Source organism: Bombina bombina, chromosome 4, assembly GCF_027579735.1.
Source record: "Bombina bombina isolate aBomBom1 chromosome 4, aBomBom1.pri, whole genome shotgun sequence".
Taxonomy (NCBI): Eukaryota; Metazoa; Chordata; class Amphibia; order Anura; family Bombinatoridae; genus Bombina; species Bombina bombina.
In genome coordinates this window covers 1087026091-1087037243 of record NC_069502.1, presented here as the reverse complement: position 1 = coordinate 1087037243, position 11153 = coordinate 1087026091, and positions in this window count along the sequence as shown.

Here is an 11153-nt window from a genome sequence, read left to right as displayed (position 1 = left end):
TGTCTGGATACATACCCCAAACTTTGGAAAACTGCAAGAGTAGTTCCTATCCATATAAAGTGGGGAGTTAACCTTGGTTTCTAATTATCGCCCTATATCTTTGCTCCCAGTATTGTAAAAAATCTTAGAAAAATGCGTCTATACGCAATTATGTGAGTATTACCAGCAATCTAACTATCTGACCCCTGATCAATCAGGTTTTCGCCTGAATCACTCCACTACAATTGCCCTCCTAAAAGTTTGCAATAACATCCAAACTGGCATGGAACAAGGAGACCTACCTGGAGCTATTTTCCTTGATTTTGCAAAGGCCTTTGACACAGTAGCCCACGACATACTACTGCTCAAACTAAAAAAACTCTGGTATTGCTGATCGTCCCGTTAACCTGGTTTCGATCAAATGTATTGGATCGATCACAATATGTCTCCATTTCTGACAGTGACTCCCTCCCTCTCCCAGTCATGTGTGGTGTACCCCAAGGTTCCATTCTCGGCCCCCTACTATTCACATTATTTATAAATGATCTGCCTAATGTCTGCAAATCCTCAACTGTACACATGTACGCAGATGACATGGTAATCTATGCAAACAATTCCGATCTGCCGCAGCTTGAAGCAGTGCTCCAAGACCAGTTCACAGAGGTAGAAAAGTGGATCTCAAAAAACAAACTCTTCCTAAACACTGACAAAACTGTCACAGTGATCTTTGGAACGGAACCTAAATTACACAAATTACAAAATTCCCATCTTCGCATCAAAACAAAATCCAACTGCATGCTGACCGCAGTCCACTCTTAAATACTTAGGTATGTTGTTAGACCCCAATCTATCTTTTGGCCTCCACATAGAAAAACTTGCATCTAAACTTTATCCAAAAGTAGGTGCCCTGTACAGAAACAAATCCTGCCTCAGCCCTACAGTAAAGGAAAAGATTGTACAGCAAATGCTGATGCCTATCTTGGATTACGGGGATGTAGTATATGCACCTGCACCGCAAACTCACCTTAATAAACAAAATACATTGTATAACTCGTTCTGCCGCTTTGTGCTACAATGTAACTACAGGACCCACCATTGTGACATGCTAAAAGAACTAAACTGGCTATTGCTGGAATCCAGACGCACCCTCTATCTTTCCTGTCTTGTGTTTAAGAGCCTTTCTGGGAAGCTCCCACCCTACCTGAGCAGAATGATCTCCCCTGCTATTCCCACCTCCTATAACCTCCGATCCAATAACAGCACATTATTTAGCTTGCCTCAATGCAAAAAGAAAGCAGCTCGATCCTCCTTTTCATACACCACACTTATGGAATGACCTCCCTCACACTTTAAAAACTTCCCCAAGCCTAATATCCTTTAAGAGATCCCTCTCTACATATCTCAAAACAGAATGTGCCTGTCATGGTTGATTAAATATTTCCTACCAGTTCTATGTTAAATGTTTGCATATATTGTGTATTATTATTGTTTTTTGTATTTTATTGTACCCTATTGTATCAATGCAATGTTTTGTGGTCCCAGGACATACTTGAAAACGAGAGAAATCTCAATCTATCCTGCCTGGTAAAATATTTTATAAATAAATAAATACAATTAGATATCCTAAGTAGTACCAAATATACAGCAACGCTTATAATATCACTGAGCGTTCAGCTCAAACATATAGGGGGGTAGTTATCAAGCCGTCTACTTTTCTGGCTTCGCCGGCCCAATACGTCCGCCTAAGCTCGCCTACCTTCGCCGCCACGGACCTTGAATACGTTCGCCTAAGTTATCAAATAAAGCTGTCAAAAAGCCGCGGGGCGATGAGCAGCGGACTGTGAGAGTTATCACTCATCCGATCTCGCTGCTCTTCGGCTTTTTCCCAGCTTTATTGCTAGCCTGTCACTAAGCACCCACACTAAACTGCACTGGTCTACCCCCTATACCGGCGCGCCCCCGGAGCCCCCCGCAACTAAATAAAGTTACTAACCCCTAAACCGCCGCTCCTAGACCCTGCCGCAACTCTTATAAATGTATTAACCCCTAAACCGCCGCTCCCGGAGCCCACCGCCACCTACAATATACCTAGTAACCCCTATCCTGCCCCCCCTATACCGTCGCCCTCTATAATAAAATTATTAACCCCTATCCTGCTGATCCCGCACCTCGCCGCAACTAAATAAATAGTTTAACCCCTAAACCGCCGCTCCCTGAACCCGCCGCAACCTATATTAAACCTATTAACCCCTATCCTGCCCCCCCTACACCGTAGCCACCTATAATAAATTTATTAACCCCTATCCTGCCCCCCACTACGACGCCGCCACTGTAATAAATTTATTAACCCCTAAACTGATGTCTAACACTAACCCTAACGCCCCCCTAACTTAAATATTAATTAAATAAATCTAAATAATATTTATATTATGAACTAAATTAATCCTATTTAAAACTAAATACTTACCTTTAAAATAAACCCTAATATAGCTACAACATAAATAATAATTATATTGTAGCTATCTTAGGATTTATTTTTATTTTACAGGCAACTTTCAATTTATTTTAACTAGGTACAATAGTTATTAAATAGTTATTAACTATTTAATACCTACCTATCTAAAATAAAGAGAAATTAACCTGTAAAATAACAACTAACCTAAGTTACAATTACACCTAACACTACACTATCATTAAATAAATTATTCCTATTTAAAACTAAATACTTACCTGTAAAATAAACCCTAAGATAGCTACAATATAAATAATAATTATATTGTAGCTATCTTAGGATTTATATTTATTTTACAGGTAACTTTGTATTTATTTTAGCTAGTTAGAATAGTTATTAAATAGTTATTAACTATTTAATAACTACCTAGCTAAAAGAAATACAAAATTACCTGTAAAATAAATCCTAACCTAAGTTACAATTAAACCTAACACTACACTATTATTAAATTAATTAAATAAACTACCTACAAATAACTACAATTAAATACAATTACATAAACTAACTAAAGTACAAAACATAAAAAAGCTAAGTTACAGAAAATAAAAAAATAAGTTACAAACATTTTACAAATATTACAACAATTTTAAGCTACTTACACCTAATCTAAGCCCCCTAATAAAATAACAAACCCCCCCAAAATAAAAAAATGCCCTACCCTATTGTAAATTAAATAAAGTTCAAAGCTCTTTTACCTTACCAGCCCTTAAAAGGGCCATTTGTGGGGGCATGCCCCCAAAAGTTCAGCTCTTTTGCCTGTAAATGAAAAATACAACCCCCCCCCAACATTAAAACCCACCACCCACATACCCCTAATCTAACCCAAATCCCCCTTACAAAAACCTAACACTAATCCCCTGAAGATCATCCTACTTTGAGTCATCTTCACTCAGCCGAGCAGCGATGGAGCCCAAGTGGACATCCGGACCGGCAGAAGTGATCATCCAAGGGGCGCTGAAGAAATCTTCCATCCGATGAAGTCATCATCCAGGCGGCGCTGAAGAAGTCTTCGATCCGGGTGATGTCATCTTCCAAGCCGGGTCTTGAATCTTCCTTCCGCCGCCGCGGAACATCCTTCTTCACCGACGGACTACGACGAATGAAGGCTCCTTTAAGGGACGTCATCCAAGATGGCGTCCCCTCAATTCCGATTGGCTGATAGGATTCTATCAGCCAATCGGAATTAAGGAAGGAAAAATCTGATTGGCTGATGGAATCAGCCAATCAGATTCAAGTTCAATCCGATTGGCTGATCCAATCAGCCAATCAGATTGAGCTCGCATTCTATTGGCTGATCGGAACAGCCAATAGAATGCGAGCTCAATCTGATTGGCTGATTCCATCAGCCAATCAGATTTTTCCTACCTTAATTCCGATTGGCTGATAGAATCCTATCAGCCAATCGGAATTGAGGGGACGCCATCTTGGATGACGTCCCTTAAAGGAGCCTTCATTCGTCGTAGTCCGTCGGTGAAGAAGGAGGTTCCGCGTCGGCGGAAGGAAGATTCAAGACCCGGCTTGGAAGATGACATCGCCCGGATCGAAGACTTCTTCAGCGCCGCCTGGATGATGACTTCATCGGATGGAAGATTTCTTCAGCGCCCCTTGCATGATCACTTCTGCCGGTCCGGATGTCCACTTGGGTTCCATCGCTGCTCGGCTGAGTGAAGACGACTCAAGGTAGGATGATCTTCAGGGGATTAGTGTTAGGTTTTTGTAAGGGGGGTTTGGGATAGATTAGGGGTATGTGGGTGGTGAGTTTTAATGTTGGGGGGGGTTGTATTTTTCATTTACAGGCAAAAGAGCTGAACTTTTGGGGGCATGCCCCCACAAATGGCCCTTTTAAGGGCTGGTAAGGTAAAAGAGCTTTGAACTTTATTTAATTTACAATAGGGTAGGGCATTTTTTTATTTTGGGGGGGTTTGTTATTTTATTAGGGGGCTTAGATTAGGTGTAAGTAGCTTAAAATTGTTGTAATATTTGTAAAATGTTTGTAACTTATTTTTTTATTTTCTGTAACTTAGCTTTTTTTATTTTTTGTACTTTAGTTAGTTTATGTAATTGTATTTAATTGTAGTTATTTGTAGGTAGTTTATTTAATTAATTTAATGATAGTGTAGTATTAGGTTTAATTGTAACTTAGGTTAGGATTTATTTTACAGGTAATTTTGTATTTCTTTTAGCTAGGTAGTTATTAAATAGTTAATAACTATTTAATAACTATTCTAACTAGCTAAAATAAATACAAAGTTACCTGTAAAATAAATATAAATCTTAAGATAGCTACAATGTAATTATTAATTATATTGCAGCTATCTTAGGGTTTATTTTATAGGTAAGTATTTAGTTTTAAATAGGAATAATATATTAAAGTATAGTGTAGTGTTAGGTGTAATTGTAACTTAAGTTAGTTTTTATTTTACAGGTAAATTTCTCTTTATTTTAGCTAGGTAAGCTATTAAATAGTTAATAACTATTTAATAGCTATTGGACCTAGTTAAAATAAATTGAAAGTTGCCTGTAAAATAAAAATAAATCATAAGATAGCTACAATATAATTATTATTTATATTGTAGCTATATTAGGGTTTATTTTACAGGTAAGCATTTAGTTTTAAATAGGATTAATTTAGTTAATAATAGAAATATTATTTAGATTTATTTAATTAATATTTAAGTAAAGGGGGCATTAGGGTTAGTGTTAGACTTAGGTTTAGGGGTTAATAACGTTATTATAGAGGGCGGCGGTATAGGGGGGGCAGGATAGGGGTTAATAGGTATAATGTAGGTGGCGGTGGGCTCCGGGAGCGGCGGTTTAGGGGTTAATACATTTATTATAGTTGCGGTGGGCTCCGGGAGCAGCGGTTTAGGGGTTAATACATTTATTATAGTTGCGGTGGGCTCCGGGAGGCGGCGGGTTTAGGGGTTAATATGTATAGAGTAGCTTGCGGTGGGCTCTGGGAGCGGCGGTTTAGGGGGTAATAACTTTATTTAGTTGCGGCGGTGTAGGGGGGGACAGATTAGTGGTGTTTAGACTCGGGGTACATGTTAGGGTGTTAGGTGTAGACAGCTCCCATAGGAATCAATGGGATGTCTGTCAGCAGCGAACTTGTACTTTCGCTATGGTCAGACTCCCATTGATTCCTATGGGATCCGCCGCTTCCAGGCTGGCGCTTTGAAAACCAGGTACGCTGGGCCGTAAAAGTGCCGAGCGTACCTGCTAGTTTTTTGATAACTAGCAAAAGTAGTGAGATTGTGCCGCACTTGTGTGCGGAACATCTGGAGTGACGTAAGAATCGATCTGTGTCGGACTGAGTCCGGCGGATCGAAGTTTACGTCACAAAATTCTACTTTTGCCGGTCTCGAGCCTTTGATAACTAAGGCGAATCAGCCTCGCCACAAATACGCTGCGGAATTCCAGCGTATTTGAGGTTGACGGCTTGATAACTAGGCCCCATAGTGTTAAAGGATGAGCTTGTTATTAGAACACTAAACAGCAATAATGCTGCTGTTAGGTTAGAGGTATCTTGGCTGGTGTAAAACCAGATACATTTAGTTGGTAAACATCAGAAAGATTTATCTGTACTAAACAGTTGCTGCCGTAGCATATATTATAATAGTGTGAGATCAAACGTATGAGTAACAGTAAATAATTACTGCTCTGGATGTGCTACACATCAAAATACTCAAAGTATTCAACGTTTGTTATAAGCAGCTCCAGGAGTGAGGGTAAGTGCGGCTGAACACTCCACTTAGTAGTAAATCAGTTAATGATAGAAAGTAGCCTAAGGCAATCTAAAACACAGGAGCTCCTAGGACTCCTCACCAATACCCTAGCGTCCCTTTATCAGGGCTGAAACGCATAGAAGCTGCTAAAGGAGATATACAGATAAACACCTGCGAACTGATGCTGGATAGGATTAAGGTTATTACAAACCATTTTTAACTAAAAAGTATTTTTCCTGAGTAAGCCGCATGAAGAAGATCAACCTATACATATAAGTAAAAATATCCGATGATCATATTACTTTCCAGGGTGCCAACCCGTATCTTGTTTTTACACTGACAAGATTACACAGAGTTGGAATAGACCCTGATATTTGCTACTAGCAAAAAAGTAATATATGTTCATACCGAGATACATATTTAAGGTTATTCTATATAATCAAATCCAATACAACTACAAAGAATTTAAATCCGGAGCGATGAATTTCATTGGCAGGTTAATCTGACCTGTGATTGGTCCACTGGTATCACGTGATCGAAGAAACAGTGAAGGATACTAACGGCTATCTCGCCACAGTGTAACAGTGAGTCTAAGAACATTGTTCTATATTACCATTATTGGACTGATACAAATCCAATAAGAATATATCTTTTTATCAAGGAGTTATCAATTGTTTGTATGGACTTTGGGTACGATATCAATGCCATGGGCAAGATTACATATGTGGCTTTGCCCGCAAAAGCTGGTGATGCAGTTTTTTACGCGGTTTTGGTATCACATATACAGCGCCGCATATAAATGTGGCACATATATTGCAATTTTTACTCCCATAAACCAATATAGAACCGCGTTGCAAATCGGTATCACATATTTAGCGCAAAGACTTACGCGGCAAAAATGGAGACATTTTACTCCATTTTCACCTCACCCCACATAGGCAGGTGCAGCAAGCCTTGCGCTGAGTATGTGAGCACTGTAACTCCCGTAACTGCCTGAAAATATTAACTAACACCTAACGCATGCGCAATATCTATCTACCTCCTGAAAATAACTAACACCTAGTGCATGCGCAATATCTATCTAGCTGTAAACCGCAATCCCCCACCACAATAACTAATAAAGTATATTAACCCGTAATCTGCCATAAACCCACTTTGCAATAAACCCAATAAAGTATATGAACCCCTAATCTGCCATTAACCCTCATCGCAATAAACCTAATAAAGTATATTAACCCCTAATCTGCCATTAACCCACATTGCAACACATTTAATAAAACTATTAACCCCTAATCCGCCAAACCCACACAACACAATAATACTAATAAATCTATTAACTCCTAATCGGCCAAATCCCCCACAATGCAAATAACTAATTAAATTACTAAAACCCCTAACCTAACACCGCCTAAATTAACCCCAATTACCTAAATTAAAAATACCAAGTTACAATTAAAATAAAAAGCTAACATTACTTAAAAATAAAAAAACCTAAATTTAAATTAATCTAAGATTATAAAAATAAAAAAGGCTAACATTACATAAAATAATAAACCAAATTATCAAAAATAAAAAAAATTAAACCTTATCCCTATGAAAATAAAAAAGCCCCCCAAAATAAAAACACCCCATAATCCAAAACTAGCAATAGCCCTTAAAAGGGCCTTTTGTAGGGCATTGCAAACAGCTCTTTTCCTTAAACAAATAATAAGGAGCCTATCTATCAATCTCCGTATGGAGCTTGATGCCCCGTGTTTCTCTGAGCAGGCGGACAGACATCGCCGGAAATCAACCCAATCGAGTACGATTGGGTTGATTGACACCTCCCTGCTGGCGGTCCATTGGCCGCGAGTCAGCAGGGGGCGGCGTTGCACCAGCAGCTCTTGTGAGCTGCTGGTGCAATGCTGAATATGGCAAGCGTATTGCTCGCCGTATTCAGCGAGGTCTGGTGGAACTGATCTGCACAGTTGGATCAGGTCCACCAGACTTTTCATAAATAGGGGCCAATGTCTCCCCTGTAACCGTAAAACCCCCTACCCACAAAACCCCCCAATATAAAAAACCTAACACTAAAAAGTCCTAAACTACCCATTGCCACTAAGTATTAGATTAGGGTTTTTTTTATTTTGAGGGGGCTTTTTAATTTTCATAGGGATTAGGTTAAAAAATATATATGTTTTTGATAATTTGGTTTATTATTTTATGTAATGTTAGACTTTTTTTGTAATCTTAGGATAATTTAAATTTTTATTTTTTTATTTCTATGTAATGTTAGCTTTTTTATTTCAGTTGTAATTTAGTATTTTTAAATGTAAGTAATTGGGGTTAATTTAGGGGTTTTTAGTAATTGAATTACGGTAGTTAATTGCGTTGTGGGGGTTTGGCGGATTAGGGGTTAATAGATTTATCAGGATTATTGTGTTGTGTGGGTTTGGCGGATTAGGGGTTAATAGTTTTATTAGGTTTGTTGTGATGTGGGTTAATGGTGGATTAGGGGTTAATATACTTTATTAGGTTTATTGCGATGTGGGTTAAATAGCAGATTAGGGGTTAATATACTTTATTAGGTCTATTGCAAAGTGGGTTAATGGCGGATTAGGGGTTAATAGTTTTATTAGGTAGATCGTGATGTGGGTGAATTGCGGATTAGGGGTTAATAGTTTAATTAGGCATATTGCGTTGTGGGGGTTGTCGGTTTAGGGGTTAATACTTTTATTATTAGTTGCGATGTGAGGGGATTGCGGATATAGGGATTTTACATGTTGGGTTTATTTTTGGAAGACGGGTTAGACTTTTATGGGAGCTTTGATCATTTTTTTTATTTTCTTAGGCACCGGCAGTTTCTAAAGTGCCGTAAGTCACTGGCGACTCCAGAAATTTGTATTTACACACATTTCTGGACATCGCTAGTTTAGTTAATTTACAGCACTTTATGAACTCCCGGCAGGTTTATGTAATACCCCGATGTGCGAGGTGAAATTACAGGCAGCGTGGGTTTCCGCAGTTGCTCTGAAGATTGCGCCGTATATTTAATCTCGCCCCATGTTTTTTATGTTATAACCTGTGCACTTAACATATGGATGCATCCGTTTTTTAATTATTATATATAAAACTTTTGTTTCAATTGTATTATATATTAAATATTTTATACTGGGATACGAATAAGCTTTTTAGCGCCAACCTCTTTCCTGTTTCAATTGTTGTATTTACCGCTGTTAGGAGATGTAACAGTTTTGGAGGTTTTTGGCTTTTTATTCACACAGAGGTTATTAGTTCATTTTGGGCTTACTTATTCATAAATTGGCATTGATTACACAATACTTTTCTACCTCACTCCATTTTCAACATATAGGGGTTCAATTTAACAATTGGCGAGCGGACATGATTCGCTGTAGAGAATCATGTCCGCCCGACCTCGCTAAATGCTGACAGCGTATTTCTAATGAAATGCTTGTGCAAAGCTGCCTCCTGCTCACTGCAAGCAGAGGGTGTCAATCATCCCGATTGGATCGGATTGGCATGACCGCTGCTTCTTAACTTCCGTTTCTGGCGAGCCGGAAACAATGTGGGTCAGAAGCAGCATCCACTGCTTGTTAAATTGACCCCATAGAATGACGACCATATGTTATTCACTCAAGCAACTGTACTCACATTTTTGCATTCCTCATAAAAGTCAATGGAGAAAAAAAAATTGTTGAAAAAAAACCTAACATCCATCGTGCAAACAACATATTCGCATTAGCAAATGTGAAATATTTACAGTAAATACATAGTTAAAATCTTTATGAAATATGAATATTGCATATATGTTTTATCATGTTTTTATCTGCTTAATGGCAAAGGGCTCTAATGCACTTCTATATACTGTATGTCTATATGTGAGTACATATATATTTATGTATTTATATGTGAATATATATATTCACATATAAATACATTAATTTATGAACTGCCGGCGGGGTTTATATAATACCCCAATGTGCGAGGTAAAATTACGGGCGGCGTGGGTTTCACAAAAAGAAGATATCGCTTGTGCAAAACAGACCCCATAGATCCCATAGTTGGATCTATGTGCAAACCTAGATTTGTGGCTCTTGTACTAGCTTAAGGAATGTAAAGTTTGCAGAATGAATGCCTGTTTTTTAAAAATCCTATTAATAACAGGGGCACTTTCATTCATCAAACTTTACATTTAACTGGTTTTGTTAAAATACTTACCTTTTCTTCTTGAAAGCCGCTCCATCGCTTCTCCAGCCCATCGCAAGCCTCTTTATACGTCAGCAATGATGTTTCCGGCATCCTCCAATCATGGCTTCCCCCCCGGGGAAATCATTGTCTAAAGCAATGTTGTGATTGGAGGAAGGTCGGGATTTTCATTTCTGACGTATGAAGAGGCTTGTGACGGGCAGGGGAAGTGCTGGAGAGGCTTTCACAAAGAAAAGGTAAGTATTTTAACAAAACCAGTGAAATGGAAAGTTTGATGAATGAAAGTGTCCCTGTTTTTAATAGTATTATTAAAAACCGGCACTGATTCATCAATATTTACATTCACTTTAAGGTAAATATTGATGTATCAGTGCCGGTTTTTAATAATCCTATTAACAACAGGGGCACTTTCATTCATCAAACTTTCCATTTCACTGGTTTTGTTAAAATACTTACTTTTTCTTTGTGAAAGCCGCTCCAGCGCTTCCCCTGCCCGTCGCAAGCCTCTTCCTACGTCAGAAATGAAAATCCCGGCCTTCCTCCAATCACAACATTGCTTTAGACAATGATTTCCCCGGGGGAAGCCATGATTGGAGGATGCCGGAAACGTCATTGCTGATCATTGTCTAACCCCTTAAGGACCACAGCACTTTTCCATTTTCTGTCCATTTGGGACCAAGGCTATTTTTACATTTCTGCAGTGTTTGTGTTTAGCTGTAATTTTCCTCTTA